Source organism: Ipomoea nil, unplaced genomic scaffold (genome assembly GCF_001879475.1).
Source record: "Ipomoea nil cultivar Tokyo-kokei standard unplaced genomic scaffold, Asagao_1.1 scaffold2616, whole genome shotgun sequence".
Lineage (NCBI taxonomy): Eukaryota > Viridiplantae > Streptophyta > Magnoliopsida > Solanales > Convolvulaceae > Ipomoea > Ipomoea nil.
Window position 1 is genome coordinate 63,335 of NW_017619044.1, and position 21,732 is coordinate 85,066.

The following is a 21,732-nucleotide window of genomic DNA, read 5'->3' on the forward strand; positions in this document are numbered from 1 at the left end:
ATAGCCCACCAATACCAGAGGATCCAGTCAAATACAATAAGAATATGGTAAGTTATTATTGTTATTGTTGTTAGTTAAATATTAGATATTTAACCTTTTATAATTTCAATATGTAGATTTATAAGACATTAATAGGGCGTTTGGTTGGAGGGAATTTAAATTTCATTCCCACCTAAATTCAAAGACCAATAAATTCCTTAGTTTGGTTGGAAGGAATTGCAATTCCACGAAATTACAATTCCCTCATTTTCATGGAATTAAAATCACATGCCCCCTTGGGATTTTAATTCCATGGCATCTTGGGAAGAAAAAAAGATAATAAGATAATGATGAGACAAACTTACCCTTCCCTTTTTTAACCTTAAATTGATGCCTCACAACAACAATGAGTATTTTGGACTTTATACTACATATTCCCTTTCAATTCCCATGTATACCAAATATTGGAATTGAATTTTCCAGTAATTTTATTCCTGTAAACCCAACACTGGAATTTAAATTCTCACTTTATTCTCCGTAATTTATCTTCCATGGAATTGCAATTCCTTTCCCACCTAATTCCATCATTCCAACCAAACGCCCCGTAAGAGAACAACTATCAATCAATTTTTGGATCCATGAGTGGAATTCTCATAGTACAATTTCGAATAACAAATTTAATCAATATCAATATTTCCAGATGGCCATATCTTTACACAAATAATTTATTAATATAAAAAATGATCGTACCAAGCATAATATTATCCTTGATCATTCTAAACTTCAATCTTATAATTTGTTTATGGAAGCACTTAACCAGATCACAGGGTGCGGTGCCAATCTTATATGTAAGGCTGATTCTAAGGTACCAACTATCTTATAGAGATGAGATTTTGTTTTGACATTGCTGCTGAAAATTTGATAAATTGTAATCCAACTACTCGGTGATGTCAAAACAATTTATCAAATTTGAGTTGGATTACAATTTATCAAAATTTTCAGCAGCAATGTCAAAACAAAACCTCATCTCTCTAAGATAGTTGGTACCTTAGAATCAATCTTACATATAAGATTGGCACCGTGCCCTGTGATCTGGTTAAGTGCTTCCACAAACCAATTATAAGATTGAAGTTTAGAATGATCAAGGATAATATTATGCTTGGTAAGATCATTTTTTATAGAGAAAATAGTCAAATAAGCCCCTAAACTTTATCCCAAAAATCAATTATACCCTAAACTTTAAAAAATGCAATTAACCCCTCAAACATGTCAAATTGGTAAATGACCTGTTATTATAGGTCATTTCAATTCCAGCAACGAATTCCGGCCACTGGCGACAAAATCCGGTCGTCCAGTCATCTTCCACTAGAGAAGATGACCAGATATAGTCGTCTTCTCCACCACTAGAGAAGGTGGCCGTCTGGTCATTTTCTCAAATGGAGAAGGCGACCGTCCAGTCGTCTACTCCCGTGGAAGACGACCAGACGGTCAGATTTTGTCGCCGGTGGTCAGAATTCATCGCCGAAATTGAAATGACATGTAATAACAGGCCATTACCGATTTTGGGCTTCATTGACCCAATTTGACATGTTTGAGGGTTTACTTGCACTTGTTTAAAGTTTAGGGGCCTAATTGACTTTTGGAATAAAGTTTAAGGGCTTATTTGACCCTTTTCTCTCTTTTTTTTTTTTTTTATATTAATAAATTATTTGTATAAAGATATGGCCTTCTAGAAATATTGATATTGATTAAATTTGTTATTCGAAATTGTACCATGAGAATTCCACTCATGGATCCAAAAATCTTCATCTTTTATGTTGCCTCAAGAGTAGGGCAATTGATTGATAGTTGTTCTCTTACAGCACATTTAGTTCACGGAATGAGTTTTGGGGTAATAGGTTTGCTATTCTATAAGGAATGGAATATGCAAGGAATAGAATATGAATTGTATTCTATTGTTTGGTTCGCGGAAGGAATAGACTTTAGGAATTATATTACAGTGTTTGGTTGGTTTAAGGAATAGAAATGAAAAATGTTTTAAAAGACATAAATACCCTTATAAAAATATGGAGTTAATTCCACAGGAGGTCCCTTGTCTTTGGTGGCAATTCCAAATTTAATCCCAGAATATCGTTTTTGCCATTTTACATACCAGACTATTATTTTTGGACATTTTTAGTCATTCTCATGATTTTTTCTATTTTTAGTAAGGATATTTTTATCTTTTCATATTTTTCTTTTGTTATTTTTCCAGTTTCAACCAATTTAATTGGTTTAGAACTTTAGGTAACCTCTGATTTTTAGTAACCATATTTTTCAACCAAGTTTTAGTAAAGTCCTAAACCAATTAAACTGGTTGAAATCGGAAAAATAACAAAAGAAAAATATGAAGAGACAAAAATGCCCTTACTAAAAATAGAAAAAATCATGAGAAGGACTAAAAGTGTTCAAAAAATGATAGTCTGGGATGTAAAATGGCAAAAACGATAGTCTGTGACTAAATTTGGAATTGCCACCAAAGACAAGGGACCTCCGGTAGAATTAACTCTAAAAATATGTGGTGGTGGCGGTGGTGGTGCTGGTGCTGGTGGTGGCGGCGACGGTGGTGGTGCTGGTGGTGGTGGCGGTGGCGATGGTGGCAGCAATGGCAGTGATGGTGGCGGTAGTGATGGTGGTGAAATAGGAAATAAATTTAATTAGAGGTAAAATAAGAAATATATAAATGTGTGTGTGTGTGTGTGTGTGTGTGTGTGTGTGTGTGTGTGTATACCCATGTATGTAAGGGTATTTGTGGTATTTGTAATATAAAACCTATTTCCGTAAGCATGGGAATAGCTAATACCAAGGTCTCCTAGGAATGGCTATTCCCTTTGCAAAGGGAATATGTCATTCCTAGGAATAGTATTCCCATTACAAAATGATGAACCAAACAATGGAATAGGTCTATTCCAATGAATGTCATTCCATTCCTGATCTATTCCATAAACCAAACATGTCATTAATGTCTTAGAAATCTACATATTGAAATTATAAAAGGTTAAATATCTAATATTTAACTAACAACAATAATAATAATAACTCACCATATTTTTATTGTATTTGACTGGATCCTTTGGTATTGGTGGGCTATTACCAGTCTTATGAGATGGCCATGACCCATGAATACTGGATGACTCTTTAACCCTTTGTTTTATGCAATTATGAGACAGATGACACAAACCCCGGGGAGGGGGGGGGGAATATAAAGATAGGGTAAAAGTTGCCCATGAGGGGGGAGGGGTGTAACTGTGTGCACCATGCAAGGTACACACGGAATTGGATCCATAATTTCTATACTATAAATTCATAATTTTTATACGATAGATTCATAATTTCTATACTGTAAATTCATAATTTCTAAACTGTAGATTCATAATTTCTAAACTGTATAGTCATCAAATTATGAACATATAGTTCGGGGAATACATAGTTCAACAATCGGGAATATGAGCATAGAGTTTTGTAATTGTGAATATAGAGTTCAATAATTATGAATATATAGTATAGAAATTATGGATCTATAGTATAGAAATTATGGATCTAATTCCATGTGCACCACGGTTGCACATCATAATTTGCCGGGAGGGGGAGGGCGTTTTCATTCTAAAAGGATGAAACCCAACCCTAAGGGCCCGACAGAGTCATGGTAACTCAACTGAACATGAACCACAGAAGCTAGACCTTTGCTCACTGCGCACAAGGAGCCCCATCACTTTGAGAGGTTGCTCCCACACTGCTATTCGTGAGACTCGATTCCTAGGCATTCTTTCTAACTTTCACCTCTATGACCAGTTCAGCTGCCCATGCGGGCAGGGAGGGCGTTTTCTTGGACCAACAAATGGTGATGGAGGGAAAGAAACATTTGATTTTATATACCTTGGTTGAGTTTTTTGAAAACATAAATAAAATAAAAATAAAAACAACCATTAAAATTTCCATCTTTCAGAATATTGAATGTTTGAAACTAAATTTTATAAAGGATAGGACAAGTAAAAAAAATATGAAAAGTTTGGCCCTATATATATTGGCTAGGGTTGGGCACTTCGGGTTTCGGTTCGTTTTTTTTTTTTTTTTTTTTTTTTTTTTTTTTTTTTTTTTTGTTTCGATTTCGGTTTCGATTTTTCGGTTTTAAAAAAATTAAACCATTCGGTTTTAAAATGCGTTTGGTTCCGGTTTTGGTATTCGGTTCGGTTTTGGTGGAAGTCCACTATTTGAACGTTTCCTTTTTTGTTTGACCGATTGTTCAGTTGACTCATTTTGAGTGCCACTTGAAGTGTTTTGTTGATGACAAGATGAAGAATCATCCATCTATAGTTAATATTTGAAAAATAATAATTATTAAAACACCAAATGTTGGGACTTACGATTTAGAGTTGAGATCTGAGAACTTGAGGAGTTGAAATTATTAATTATTATAATATTTATATATAACACTAGCATTTTGTACGCGTGATGCGCGAAAATTTATGTCCAACATTAAAAAATTGATAAATACAAATAATAGTTCAAATTATATTTCGCAATTCCTTAAAGTAGTAAATTTTAATTATCGTATTCGAAAACTATAGAGATGAACAAAATTTATATTTGTTTATTAATAATGTAAACAATTTTGATATAATTTATAATTTATTTTTACAATAAATAAATAAAATATCTATAATACTAATCTAGTACCCGGTCACATATATTGGTGCGTGTGTGTGCCTATATATATATATATACATATATGATTTACCATTCATAGAAATTTGATTAAAATATAATCAACAATTAAAATAATTATATAATGATTTTAATAAAATGATAATTAAAGAATAGAAAAGAGATATCATAGATATAGGTGTATGATAATAATGATAGAGTTATGAAAGTTAGAATTAAATAGTAATGGTATAATGGTACTTTTGTCTCACAAGAATATAGTAGGGACAATTTCGTTCATTATAATTAAAGTGTACAACATTTAATGAAAAATGTTTACCTTTATTAACATACAAATGTAAATATTAACACAAATGTGTTTATAGCTTAATTGTTAAAGCTCATAATTTTTAACTTAAAGGTCCAGAGTTCAAACTTCACCTTGGACATTTATTTCATTATATTATGCATTTATTATATAAAAAAAAAATCGATCGGTTTTCCACTTCGATTCGATTCGGATAACCTGAACCAAAATGCCCAGCCCTAATATTGACACCTCTATCTTAAAAAAAGGAAAAAAAAAATTATCTTGCCACCTCTAACAAATTTCCTAATTTTTAGGCACTTCTAATAAACTTCCTAACTCACATTCTTACAAAAGGAAGAACCCCAACCCTAAGGGCCCGACAGAGTATTTGCGAGGATGTACAAATTTCCTAATTTTTAGGCACTTCTAATAAACTTCCTAACTCACATTCTTACAAAAGGAAGAACCCCAACCCTAAGGGCCCGACAGAGTATTTGCGAGGATGTACAACCTATTGGTAACTCATTTGAGAGGTTGCTCCCACACTGCCGCTAGTGAGACTCGATCCCTGGTCATTCTTCCAAAGTTTCACCTCTGTGACCAATTGAGCTGCCCATGCGGGTAACTTCCTAACTCACATGGTTTGATGGTTTGTTGCGTTGTCTCTCTCTCTCGTTATGGCCCATTTGGCTATTTGTCTCCTCTCTCTCAGTCAGATTGGTTAGCGTCTTCATTATCATCTAATGTGATTTGGATTCCTCCATATATTCTTCCAAAAAAGGCTGAACCCCAACCCTAAGGGCTCCCCACACCCCTGGATTCCTCCATATATGTATAGATGGATGACTGTTTCCTCAAAAAAAAGAGGCTGTATTTAACAATTTAATTTATGTTGGGGAAAATTGCAACGTCAACGAGTGATCTGGAAGCCTTTTAAGAAGCACGGACAACATTGGTGTATGGTTGAAAGGAAATCTGTGCCGTGTTACAATAACACTACCTTAAAAGCGTTATTTACCCGGTAACGGTGCAGTTAGAACCCTGGCACACTTTCGACAGGCTACACAGACCTACTACGGATAGCTTGCACTAGCAATCACGTAGGCGAACCTCACTATTGCTCAGACTTGAACAGGCAAGCACGGAATTATATATTATAATATATATTATATAATATATATTAGTATCGAAGAAGGAATGAAGAAGAAGATATTTCTTCTTGGTGTGTTTTAGACAAAGGAGGGCTGCCCCTTTTATAGTAAGGACTAAGAGACATTCAAGCAGCCACATCCACACACTAGCACAATTCATGCTGCCACATAATTATGTCCGAAAATGATGTCCTTTGAATGGACTATTTCCAACAATCCCCCACACATTCAAAGCAGAAGGCTAGGAGGCAACAATGTCTGAGCAATTCAAATGAGTTGATCTTAATGTCAGTGTTTGAGAACTTGAACTGACACGTAGTGACATTGAGTAATTTTCTTCCCGGGAGTGATGTGAATCTTGAACTCACCGGTTAGATAAATTTTGAACTCGAATGCACACACCAACTCAAAAGGCAGGTCCTACAAAAGTCAAACTCTTTGACTTCTTATGAACACCCTTAGTATTATGGAATGTTACGTCTGTCTCAAATATAGACTTCTATTATACCCTGTCAAAGTCTATCACAACATAGACTTTTAACTCTGACAAGTCTTACAACATTATAGATTTTTACGTCTTGTGAAGTCCATCTCAATACAGACTTTTAACTCTATCAGGTCTATCTCGGTATAGACCACCATTAAAGGCTTATAGAGTAGTTAAAGACATAAATCAGTTGTAAGTCTTTTCTTTCTATCATAGGCTGTGTTATTTGCAATGCAAACGACAGTTTGTGAATCACAATGTGGTGAAGGTGTTGGACACCCCCACAATTACACGGTTATCACCATGTTTCTTAGCCACTCAGCTTCTTGGGATAACCCCATTATCTTTCATAAGAGGCAGTTAGCCCTTTTCTACTCAAGTTAGGGATCTCTTTAGATCTATCTCAACATAGACCATCCCAATTGAGTATAAGGCACCAAGAGCATTTTGTACTCATGTCATTATGCGGTGAATTCATTAGGTTTGTCTCAACAAAATCACCATTCTCAAAGAGTTATGAATTCATTATAGAGCTGTAGCTCAACCTCACAAGTACAAACACTATCGGAATGACCTACTAGTGTACTATTTTGTAACTCTTTTCATGGCTTCGTTTGACCACAGAAGTGAGATCCACCACGAATTCATTACAACTTGGACTTTAAGTCCTTCTAATGAGTCAGCGACTAATCCTCATAATTAGCCCTCAAGTAAGTTGATTCTCTTGATCAAACTTACATGCACTTTGACGAGTACTTCGTTTACTCATAAATAATCCCTTGAGATTTTCATGTTTAACATGAAACATCCTCATTCATCAATATTCTCAATGCCACAGAGAAACTTTTGATGAAAATATAGGAGTTTATTACCCCCACAAGGCACGCAACACTTACAAATATTTTTGTCAAATGTATTTTATCTCTTACCAGACTGATATTTGGTGCCCATCATTAGCTCCTTTGTAGACTGAGTTTTGCCGATTTACTTTGTGGACCATTATAGAAGCTTTTCACTCTGCCTGATACATGCTCAACAGTTGAATGTATTTCAACAAACTTGGTTATCTCAATTGATCACAATTACCCTTTAACTAGAAATTATAGGTATTTCAATTTGACTCAACCAAGAGTTTAAATAATATATATACAAATTCTCATTGTTAGTAAGCCGTAGAAATAATGTTGTCCACATGCTGCATCAAGTTGAACAACATAATCACAAATTTCACATCATATTCTTATAAGAAATTAATCTCATACGCAAGGAATATGTTCGAGCTCATATTTATTCGGAAATATCTCTCAACAATGAGACTTCAGAGTTGCCACTTGCACAATTTTCTATTCCCTTGAGGAAAAACTCATATAAAGCATTCATAGGATGCAGATCAATATTACTATTGCAGTACTTCAACAATTTCTATTGCAAGGCTTTGATTGTTCAACAACATATGAAAATCAACCTCATTTCAGGTAAAGATCAAGTGGCGCTCTAACTAGCCTGCATGATCAACACCCTACTTCTTAAAAACTCCCAGGTCGAGTGGTGAAACCGAAGTTTACTTAAAAACCATCTTCCTAGACAGAGTGTTCAAGAATGATGACTTTTCCATGTTCTCACTATATTACAATTGAAGCCTATGATATATGCTCTTATTTTTATACAAATAATTTTAGTAAAAAGTTTGAGCAATATCTATGCACGAATTATTTCAATCAATGTCATTAGTATTCAAAATACTGAAGAAATAAGTACTACTAAGTAATCAAAATCTAGATAGCTCAACTAGAATTCAATACTAAGATAACCATACTTCATGAGAACCCTTAGAACTAGAGAAAATATAGTTACTCAAAATAACCATTTATTTAAAGAGACTCAATACTCATCTTGCTCTGTCAGATTGACTTTTGCTAGTTTTGCCCTTGTGATGGTAGCACTGGTGTGCTCGGTATCCTTGCTTTCTGCACGCAAAACACCTTCCTTTAAACTTCTTGATTTTTCTACTCCTTTCGTTGTAGACGGTTCTGACACTTTGATTTTCAGTTCCATTGACACCGTACTTTTCTGACAGTGATTCCCAAATGACTTTTGCCGAATCAAGTTTGACATAGACATCGAACAAATCGTCATTCATTTGTGACAACAGGTATCCTCTGGCTGCCGCATTGTCATTTCTAAATTGAATCAGAGTTACACCCGGTTCTTGACCCGGAATGTAATCTATTTCAGGACTGCTTTCTCTCGATTCTTCACCCGGAGTGTAATCAGGTTCATGGTTACATTTTGTAGCACCAATGGAGAGAACACTGTTGGAGTAGGTTCAGGTGCAACTGAATATAGCACGTAAACCAACTTTAATTGTTCAAAAAGAATAAGCATTCTTTGAGCCCACTTGCTGTAATTTTTCCCATCAAGCGCGGTGATTTTTGATAGATCCGGTATGACAGAAGGTGCCATAATGCTAAAGGTTGACTGTTACACAATAACGCTTTTAACTGTTGGGGAAAATTGCAACGTCAACGAGCGATCTGGAAGCCTTTTAAGAAGCACGGACAACATTGGTGTATGGTTGAAAGGAAATCTGTGCCGTGTTACAATAACACTACCTTAAAAGCGTTATTTGCCCGGTAACGGTGCAGTTAGAACCCTGGCACGCTTTCGACAGGCTACACAAACCTACTACGGATAGCTTGCACTAGCAATCACGTAGGCGAACCTCACTATTGCTCAGACTTGAACAGGCAAGCACGGAATTATATATTATAATATATATTATATAATATATATTAGTATCGAAGAAGGAATGAAGAAGAAGATATTTCTTCTTGGTGTGTTTTAGACAAAGGAGGGCTGCCCCTTTTATAGTAAGGACTAAGAGACATTCAAGCAGCCACATCCACACACTAGCACAATTCATGCTGCCACATAATTATGTCCGAAAATGATGTCCTTTGAATGGACTATTTACAACAATTTAGACTTTCATTTTTTTGTTTTGAGATGTAATCTAAATATAATAGAGTAAATTGTAAAGACAACAAAAATAATATTGAGACAAAAACATAGGGGGGGAGATTGAGAGAGATTATTTTAATATTTAAATTTTGCTATAATGATATAATTTTTTATTTATAATAGTAAGAAACATAATAAAATATGAAGATAGAAGCTAAGTCTAGAAGATCTAGAAAATCTCTATAACTGAGCTAATTGAGTTCAAATTCATTGGACATCAAGTTATTGTATTTAAATTAATAACACTAATCTATATCTATCTATATATAATTAAAAGTAAAATTCTCCTTCTACTATTTTCCCGCCCAAACTATTTTACTCAATTAATTAAAGATTTTATTTATTGGTTAAATAATTAATAAATCTTATTTGGTAAGTAAGTTTTTAATGAAAATTAATTAAAATGTACCATAATTATGCAATACCATAATTAAGAACAAATTGTAATGTATGCAATCTGAAGGGGTTGATTCACGTATACCATAATATAATATAATTGGAATTATGACAAATTATTCCAAAAGGCTGAACCCCAACTCCGGCCCGACAGAGTATTTGGGAGGATGTAAATCATGGTAACTCAACTGAACATGAACCACAGAGGCTAGACCAATCATGGTAACTCAACTGAACATGAACCACAGAGGCTAGACCGGTGCTCACTGCGCACAAGAAGCCCCCCTCACTGCGCACTGCGCACAAGAAGCCCCCCTCACTTTGAGAGGTTGCTCCCACTGCCGCTGGTGAGACTCGATCCCTGGTCATTATTCCAAAGTTTCACCTCTATGACCAGTTGAGCTACCCATGCGGGCAAATTAATTAATTAAAATGTACCATAATTATGCAATACCATAATTAAGAACCAATAGTAACGTATGCAATCTGAAGTCAATAATAATAATAATAATAATAATAATAATAATAATAATAATCTATATTATATATATATATATATATATATATATATATATATATATATATATATATATATATATATATATATATATATATATATATATATATATATAGAGGCGGGTTCAGGTGCGGCAGTGTCTTATGGTGCGATTATTTCTTACGGTGCGGCAACACCAATAGTTCACCAAATATGCACCATCAACGTTAGGAAATACACCACACAAAACAGAGTAAACAGAGCCCTGCATCACCAAACATACACCATTAGGTGTGAGTAAAAACACCATACACTGTTCGGAAATACACCATTGGGGGTGGTGAGTTATATGGTGTGTTTTTTTTGAGTCTGTGGTGTATTTTGTGATGTTTTATTACATTTCATTGGGGTGTGTTTTTATTACACTGTTGGTGCATATTGTTAACACTATTGGTGTATTCTGGAATTTAACCGCACCGCCGCACCGTAAGACCCCGCCGCATATGAGCGCTCTTCTATATATATATATATATATATATATATATATAAACAAAATCCTGAACTTTTAACTTTCCGCCCAATTCCTAAAAAATCTCTATTCCTAATAAAATATATTGATTTCTACTTTTCCATACGTACAATAATTCTGTGTTAATTAAAATTCTATTATAAAATTGTATAATACAATTCCTATTGTAATCTATACTATATATCAAAACAAAATCCTGAACTTTTAACTTCCCGCCCAATTCCTAAAAAATCTCTCTTCCTAATAAAATATATTGATTTCTACTTTTCCATTCGTACAGTAATTCCGGGTTAATTAAAATTCTATTCTAATATTATAAAATTGTGTAATACAATTCCTATTGTAATCTATCTATACTATATATAAAAACAAAATCATGAACTTTTAACTTCCCGCACAATTCCTAAAAAATCTCTCTCCTAATAAAATATATTGATTTCCACTTTTCCATTCGTACAATAATTCTGGGTTAATTAAAATTCAATTATAATATTATAACATACTGTAATACAATTTCTATTGTAATCTATCTATCTATACTATATATAAAAACAAATTCTAAACTTTTAACTTCCCGCCCAATTCCTAAAAAAATCTCTTTTCCTAATAAAATATATTGATTTCAATTTTCCATTCATACAATAATTCTGGGTTAATTAAAATTCTATTCTAATATTATAAAATTGTGTAATACTATTCATATTCTAATTGCGATTAACTTTTTTTTTTAAGTTGTAAAGTGTCAAAAGTTCGGCAAGGCATAACTTTTGACTTAGTTATCCCTTTTGGACAAATTTTTTTTTGAAATCGCCTATTTTTTTCGAGATCTATCCACCGCAAACTGCCGTATGCGGTTTGTCCCACCAATTTTTCAAAAAAAAAAATGCTTCATTAAATAATTTCTAAGAAAAATCTATGAGAATCTTATGTTTTATTAATGAATTTTTAAATTTTTTAATTAAAAAATTATCCCGTGCATTATTTAATAATCTCTCTTTCTAATTGGTCAAATTATTTAATTTAGGTAAATTATGGAATAATTAATGATGGTAATAGAACTAACAATTAAACTAACTCTTTCTTAATTGGGATTCTCTCTCTAGGGTTTCTCTAGGGTTCTCTCTTCTCCCTTGGTGATCAAGGTTTTCCGGCGTAATATCTGTCTTCTCTCTTCGGCTCCAGTGCCGACGTGCGCGTTTTTCCTTCTCTGCTCCGGCAAGCATGGAGCCTGCGGCGACCGAGGAAGCTGTGGCGGCTTTGAGTCGGCGATGGGCCGACGTAGTTCTAGAGGACGAAGAGGATGAAGTTTTCCAACCGATGGGGGAGGGTCACGACGTGCAGGTTACACCGCCGGCACAGACCTGGCGTCTAGTTGGTAGATTCCTAACTACCAAACTTGTGAAGATGGAATTTATGAGCCAGGTTATGGCCTCGGTATGGCAACCGGTTAAAGGGGTACAGGTTTCAGAATTGCAGCCAGGGCTTTTTCTCTTTGTGTTATACCATGAAACTGATATCCAGTTGGTCCTCGAAGGTGGTCCATGGTCCTTTGAGAATCATACGTTCGTTTGCAAACAGGTTAAGGATGGGGTCATTCCGACTTTGGTACCTTTGGACACGATTGATATGTGGATACAAGTCCATGACTTGCCGCTGGGGTATACTTCTGATCTTATTCTGGAACAAGTCGGGAATTTTATGGGAACTTTTATTAAGATTGATGATAGGTTCGCGAATGCTCCCTGGAAAACGTTTTACCGAATTAGGGTTTCAATTTCTGTTTTGAAACCACTAAAACGGCGCATGAAGTTTATGAAGAGGGACAAGTCGACTTGTTGGGTAAATTTCAAGTACGAAAGGCTACACAATTTTTGTTATTTCTGTGGAATGATGGGGCACTTACACAAACACTGTTTGAAAGCACGAGATGCGGGTATACCGATTGATCAATACCCATATGGTGAGAATTTACGTGCTGGTTTTCGGAAGGGTCCACGCAAGGTGGGAGCTTCATGGCTCCTGGACAAGAATGGAAACCCCATGGCGGAATCCCCTTCGGGTGTTGCGCCAAGAACACCGAATGATGAGCATGCCAATGAGGTGTCGGAGACAACACTGGAAAGTAGGGAGAATGTGGTGATCACGGCTGCGAGTAAAAGACGGAGAGCCGAGTTGAATGCTGAAGGTGATGTGGTTATGACAGAGATCCAAAAAAACTTGTCCATGGCGGGTTCTGGTTCCCAGACCCGCCCGTCATCATGAGTACTATCAGCTGGAACTGTCGTGGCTTGGGCAATCCACGAATAGTTCGAGAGTTAACGGACCTTGTGTCCTGTAAGAAGCCTGATTTTATTTTTCTCATGGAAACCAAGGTGAAACGAATACATGCTGAAAGAATTCGTGTCAGCCTTGGCTTTGATGGCCTTTTTTATGTTGATCCGACTGGCTTGGGTGGTGGTTTAGCACTGCTTTGGCGAAAAAACGATACCGCAAGACTTTTGAGTTACTCGAAGAATTATATTGATATTGAGGTGAATATGCCCAGTTTTCCGCAGTGGAGAATGACGTGTTACTATGGTTTCTCTCAGCGTCATAGACGATCAGAAGCATGGGATTTACTCAAATCTTTTGCGCCCCGATCCAACCTACCATGGGTTATGATTGGGGATTTTAATGATCTCCTGTTCCAACACGAGAAGAGAGGGGGAAATCCGCATCCTAATAGTCTCCTTCGCGGCTTTGGGGAGACTATTGATCATTGTGGCTTGGCTTAGTTGCCCATGGAAGGATACCGATTTACATGGGAGAAGGGGAAAGGAACGCCTGCATGCATCGAGGAACGTTTGGATAAAGTGCTTGCGTCGAATGCTTGGCGTGAGATTGTGCCTGGGGCTAGGGTTATTAATAACCTGATGAGAAAATCAGATCATTCGACACTGTTTTTGAGCATACATGAAACGGTTCCGAATACGAGGGGATGAAGAAGAGGTTTTCGTTTCGAAATGGCCTGGGTATATGATGAAGGGTGTAGGGGTGTGGTGGAAAGATCATGGGAAGAAGGAAGAAGTGAAGGAATCCAGGACTGTATAGCATACTGTGGAAATCAATTATCTAAATGGGGTGGTGACCGGTATCACAAGTTTGGGGAAAAGATTATGCTTTTACGAAAACAACAGTTACATCTCAGAGGTCGCACTGACCCAACATCTTTAGCTGAGTTTCAGCGATTGGAAGAAACACTAAGCAATATGGAGATCGAGGAGGATACTTACTGGAGACAGAGAGCCAAGCAACACTGGCTAAAGAATGCTGATGCCAATACAAAATTCTATCATAGGTATGCCTCTCACCGTAAAAAGAAAAATACTATCTATAAGCTTATGAATGATAATGGGGATTGGATGGAAGGAGATAATATGAATACAATTATCTTGGAATACTTTAGCCAGATCTTCTCCTCAGGTGATCCTATAGATGGTAATGACCTATTTTCTGAGATATCCCCTCGTGTAACCCAAACTCAGAATGATCAATTGTTAGGGCCCTTTGTGATTACTGAGGTGAGGGATGCCCTGTTTGCGATGGCCCCGGACAAAGCCCCTGGACCAGATGGTATGAACCCAGGTTTCTACCAACATTTCTGGGATGTGGTTGGCAATGATATTTCGGCATTTATATTAAACTGTCTTAATAATCGGATTTTTCCAACTGACCTGAATAATACTGATGTGGTTCTCATCCCAAAGAAGAAATCCCCTGAGGTGGTTGCGGATTTTAGGCCAATAGCTTTTAGCAATGTGATTTACAGAAAAATGGCTAAGATGATTACCCAGAGAATGAAGCCTCTAATGGAGAATATAATATCTTATTCGCAGAGTGCATTTATTCCAGACAGACTGATTACTGATAATATTCTTGTGGCTGCAGAAGTGGGACATTACTTGAATAGAAAATAGTGTGGGGCTGTAGGATGGGGTGCTCTCAAACTTGATATGGCCAAAGCCTATGACCGTATGGAATGACCTTTTCTCCGTGGGATGTTAATAGCCCTGGGATTTGATGATAGATGGATTGATTTGATTATGTTATGTGTCACCACAGTGTCGTATAATTTTATGATTAATGGCTCCCGTAGTACCCCCATCACGCCCACGCATGGCCTACGCCAGGGAGATCCATTATCCCCATATCTGTTCATTATCTATGCGGAAGGGCTCTCAGTTTTATTACAACGGGCACAGGATAAAGGATTAATACATGGTTGCAGGGTTGCTAGAGGTGCACCTCCTATCTCTCATTTATTCTTTGCGGATGATAGCTTACTGTTTTTCAGAGCAAATATGCAGGAAGCATCTGAGATAAAAAAAATTGCTTATTGTTATATGAGAGCTTATCTAGCCAGAAGGTAAACTATCATAAATCCAGTATATGTTACAGCAGGAATACGGGGCAATATGATAAAGACATGGTGGCACAGATCCTAGGTGTTACTCAAGCACCTAATTTTGGGAAATACCTAGGACTACCCTCTTTTGTGGGAAGGAATAAAAAGGCTACATTTGCATATATTGAGGATAGGATCAGGCAAAGGATTGGTTCTTGGAATAAGAAATTATTATCTCAGGCAGGTAAGGAAATTTTGTTGAAAAGTGTGGCTCAGGCAATGCCAACTTTTTCAATGAGTGTTTTCTTATTACCCATATCTACTTGTACGGCTATTGAGCGGGCTATGAACCGATACTGGTGGGGGACAGGAACTGATAGAGGCATTCACTGGAAAGCCTGGGATAGATTATGTATTCCAAAGAAGCATGGTGGTCTGGGTTTTAAAGATTTAAGAGCTTTTAATTTGGCAATGTTAGGAAAGTAGGCATGGAGACTGCTCACTAACACTGACTCATTAGTAGCCAAAGTTTACAAGGCCAGATATTATCCAAGGGGTTCTTTCCTAGAGGCAACAATGGGGAATAATCCAAGTTTTTGCTGGCGCAGTATTATGGCAGCTAAAGACCTAGTATGTGGTGGAATAAGGAAACGAATTGGAAATGGAAAATCTACCTTAATATGGGAGCATCCCTGGTTGTAAGATAAACTGGATCCTATGATTCACACAGAAATGCCACAACAACTGTCTGGAACCAGAGTGGTTGGATTAATTGATTAGGATACAGAAACCTGGGATCCGCATATATTAGATGATATTTTCCAGCCAAGTGATATACCTAGAATCCAAAAGATTCCAGTAGCCCCTGACTATGATGATATATGGTATTGGTATGATGATCCTAATGGAATTTATTCAGTTAAGAGTGGATACAGGCGCAAAGTTGGTAATTATGTGAATAATTCTAATGGAATATTTGATGAATGGCTAGCCCTGTGGAAATTGAAAATACCACCCAAATGGAAGACATTCTTATAGAGAGCTATTTGTGATATTCTTCCCACTACCAACAACTTGCTTATAAAGAGGGTGGATGTTAACCCGATGTGTGCCATGTGTGGGAGAATGAATGAAGATACCATGCATGCATTAGTTTTGTGTGACTATGCACACTCCATATGGGCTCAATCCAACCTTCCAATCCCCAATATTATCACAAATATTTTCCATGAATGGTTTAGTGCAATCTTGAATGTTCTAGACTTTAAGGGAATTATTTATGCAGCTGCAATTTTATACCACATATGGAGGACCCGAAACGGAGCGGTCTGGGATGCCTGTTTGCCAAGACCAACGAAAGTGCTAACAATTGCGATGGCAACGATGAAAGCATGGAAAGAAGTCCACCATCGTGCACCGTCACGGCTGGCCGCTCAACCCGCCACTGCCGCCTCACCGAACACCACTGCCGGACCACCTCCTCCGGGCGACGACACTGCCGACATCGATCTACCTCCGCCACACGCATATCCTACGGGCGACGACACTGCCAACGTCGAACTGCCTCCACCACACGCATATCAGCCGGAACTTCCACATGGGGCGGGAGTAAGGCCTGTGAAGTGTTATGTAGATGCAAGCTACAATCATGGAACGAACGCAGCAACAATTGGCGCGGTGCTCTTCGACGCCGATGGCAATTATATGTCCGCTTTCAGTGCCCCCCTACTGAATTGCCTCTCCCCACTTATGGCCGAGGCATTTGCATGCAAGGAAGCGTTATCATGGCTTAAAAGACGAGATGAACAGTCTATACAAATTCACACGGATTGTCAACTGCTACAGAATTATCTATCTGGACCACCAACCGCATCACGCTCATATCTAGGTTATGCCATCGATAGTTGCAGAACCTACATATCTACCTTTACTTTCTGCTCAGTTATTTACATTCCTAGATCGCAGAATTTACTAGCTCACTTCCTTAGCTACTACAGCATTTAATTTCACTACTGCTATGTACTGGGACAATGTCCCACCAGACACTATTTCAGCTTATCTATAAATACAACCGCCAGGTTGACCTTCAAAAAAAAATGATGGTAATAGAAATCCTAGAAGAATATAGAATAGAAGAATATTTAATTATTGTTATATTATTATTGTGACTCATGGAATACAATATAATAGAATAATATTTAATTATGGTTATATTATTAGTGTGCCTCACGGCCATTATATACTAACAGAACTTGAAAGGAAACTAATAATAATAATAATAATAATAATAATAATAATAATAATAATAATAATAATAATAATAATAATAATAATAATAATAATAATAATAATAATAATAATAATAATAATAATAATAATATAATATAATATAATATAATATAAGTGGTAATAATAATATCTAAAAGTAATTATGTGTTAATAATAATAGTAAGAATATTAACGACGTAAAAATTATAACATAGAATAAAATGTAATAATTAATAACTATAGTCTGGGACTAAATTTGAAATTGTCAGGAAAGATAAGCGACTTCTGAGTGAAATTTATTCTTAAATAATTATATATTGATTTAAATATTTTTAATATATTACAACAATTCCATTCTGTGCATCGCACGGATGAAAATACTAGTTAAAAGTAAAATCCTTCTTCTACAATTTTTCCGCCCAAACTATTTTACTCAATTAATTAAAGATTTTATATATTGGTTAAATAATTAATAAATCTTATTTGGTAAGTAAGTTTTTAATGAAAATTAGTTAAAATGTACAATAATTATGCAATACCATAATTAAGAACAAATAGTAATGTATTCAATCTGAAGGCAATCTGAAGGGGTTTATTCACTTATACCATAATATAATATAATTGGTATTATGAATTTGTAGAGTTAATGTTATGCATTTATAAGAACACTGCATTGTGTTCAATAAAGTAACCATTGAACAGTCTATAGTGTTCAATAGTAAATTCTATGATACTCAACATGAAGTTACTATCTTTTATTTACAGTAGATTAATCTAAATGACTCATCATGTTAATCCCACATTTATTCTAACTAGTATTTGCGTCCGTGTGTTGCACGGAATGAATTTGTTATAAAATTTTAAAAATATTTATATCGATATACAATTGTATAAATTATAAAATCGAATATCTTACTATATAAAAAAGCCACAAGTATTGAGATGCACAATAGAGCCAAATTTCCCGCTCAAAAGAAAACGTCGCCGTATTATTATTGTGTATATATACAGGAATCCAGTTCTAGCTGACTTTGGAAGTTTAAAAAATATTCGGTATTAATAATTTAGATTTTTAATGATTCAGAATTCAGTAGCCGGCTTTGGAAGTTTAAGACTTTAAGCAATAATGACAGATGACTTTTGGACTCTCCTTTGCGCATTGGGGAATGTAAAGAAGAATACAGGATTCCCAAACGTATATAGACTCCTATATATGTCTTCCATTTATAGTTCCCATATGTCTGTACTTCTTATATTCGATCAATTCTGGAAGCTAATCAACATAGAAAAAACTTTTGATATATACTTCATTGTTTCACAGTCCAATGGCTCCATAACCTCCATTGTACATTCTGGGTTGTGATTTAGCTCCGATGAACTCCATAAATGCTATAAAACACATATGAAGTTCCTGCGAGAAGAGGCGGAGAAACCATCAATTGTTCATGATCAAGAGGTATGTGTGTATGTATGCTCTATTAAACTCGTGTGCACAGTTCAAATAGATTTCTATACTTCTTAAAAAATTAGAACTGTCCACAGAACTTTAAACACATGAATAAAAGAAGATAGTTTAGAAACATACCACTTTATGCTCTATAAGATTAGTTTAAATGTTATTTATCTTCATCCAAACTACATATGCAAAATCAACCTGCAGAGTATCAGGAAACACTTTAATCCAACAGGAAGTAAATATTTTAAGGTGGTAAACAAAAATATAAAAAGCAAATTAGTCCCGCCAGAATTAAGAACCTGTTTATGCTATTTTATGTTAACTACTTAAACAGTACTTTATGCTATTGTATATATGTAACCTGTGTATAATACCCATGGAGTATAACATGTATAAATTTATTTTTTCTCTATTGTAATTCTAGATACTATTGCAGGGATTATGCTTTTTGCATGCTCATACTTAGTTTTTCCGATGAACAAACTCCTCTTTGGAGTGTGAATACAATAACAAGATTATCTAATGAGAACACATTTGATGAATTCACCAGTAGGTCAATGGTGAATTGGTGATCAATACCATTTATGATGTTTATGAGAGGAGACAAGTAATTGCCATTTTTTTTAATTTGAAAGAAAAGTCACTGTCATTTGGTATGATACACATACTTATATATCCGTTGTACATTTCATTAGAATATTAAATTTGAATTTTTATTCATTAGGTTTGAGGTTGTAAACTCAAGGATTGTTAATATAAAATAGATCTGTGTTGTATTTATGTCTAAATGCATAATTAGACAGAAAAGATTACATGCTATTTTTTTATTAAGAAGCTTACACCTTGTGGTGAGGATCGTAGATAAAGATGGTAATGGACCATTTCTTCTATGGGATAGAGACTACAACGAACTAATACGCATGACAGCAATGCAGCTGATAGAAAAATATCCGGAGGTATGTATTAAATCTATTTTCCAGTTAATGATTAACTTATTCTCTGTATATGTCTATTGTACAAAGAATAACAAAGAAATTGCCAACAGAAATTTAAGCATTACGTGGTATTGCAATGGTTTTCAAGATTGCTTTAGCATTTTGTTTTTCTTTTTTTATAATAGCATTTTGTTTTTCTTATTACCTTATTAATGTGTATATTGTTAAGTCTTTATTATTCTCTCTATTATGTTGATGCAGGAACTAAGTATGTTTTCAGTTACAGGCCATTCTACAAAGTACAAAGCAGCAGTAGTCAACTACGCGAGTTTTAGTTTATTGTGTACTGTATTAATAATGTTAGGTTATTGAGCATGAAACAAATTATGATTTATGTAAATTGTAAATTTCTTTTTTGTTTTGAGAAGTAATTTGTAGAATTTCTTTTGTTTCTTCACTTAGAGATACTATCCTATATTGTAAAATCATTCTTATGTAGTCTTATTACAAATTAATGTATATTTTTAATAAATATTTAGTTCGTACAAATAGTACTATCACTCAATACCAAATGCAGAACAATTTAATTTCAATTTAGTGCCTTTGTAAATATTCAATATTAACATGATCTAAATAAGTTATATTGGGGATGATGAGTTTGGTATTTTTGTTTTTTGAATGGTACCCGGATTGGATTTCCATTTGGAAGGTTGTGAGTTTGAGCCTTAGTGGAGAGACGTTATTGGTTCTTTTTGTTTCAGTAGGTTGGTATTTTTGTTTAGTATTGCCCTTATTTAATTTCAAATTTTATTAAATTTATTTATTGTTTATCTGTTTATATAGAAATTTTTGTAGGAAAATAAAGATGTGAATGACAGTGATGAGTTTTCATTAACACTGTTCAAAAAAGTCTTAAGAAGTTTGTTGTTAAAGTTGAGAAAGTGAAGGATTTGTGAACTTTTAGGTTTGCTTTTTAACATTTATCAGTTTTGGTGTGGTCAATAATTGCATCAATACCAAATTATTGAACATTTCAAGTAACAAATTATCCTATATCCATTCCATTATTTTTGTTTATTACAATAACGCAATAAATTAAAATTTTATTTATAGACCGTGCATCGCACGGGTACAATACTAGTTATATAATATAATTGAAGAATTGAGTTGCACCGATTATGTTTTCTGATGTTATCGATGCTTGAATTCGAATAAATAATTGCTCAATTAATAGCTAACGTGTAGATATACGCATTCGGTGTTGTAACTTTAGAGATTTTATATATCAGTGTCTATAATTTGTATTAATTGGGCTAATTAGCTCGTTGTCTAGCAACTCAGTTATATAAATTATTTATACGAAAGATATATTTTCTATGTAGATCAGCTATATAGCAATTTTGTCATTTTTGTATATAAAAAAATATAATATCAATGGCTTAAATTATACATTATTGAAAATCTCTTTATAGCTAGACGACATTGGTAGTAGTAACGGAATTTTATCCATCATCGTCTAAAGTTAAAACTATCAGACTATCAGGATGGGTGACTCGGAAAAAAGTAACATACAATTAACCGTGATTAAAGACTGATTTTTTCAGTAATAACTCAAATATTATATAGTGCAATTAAAG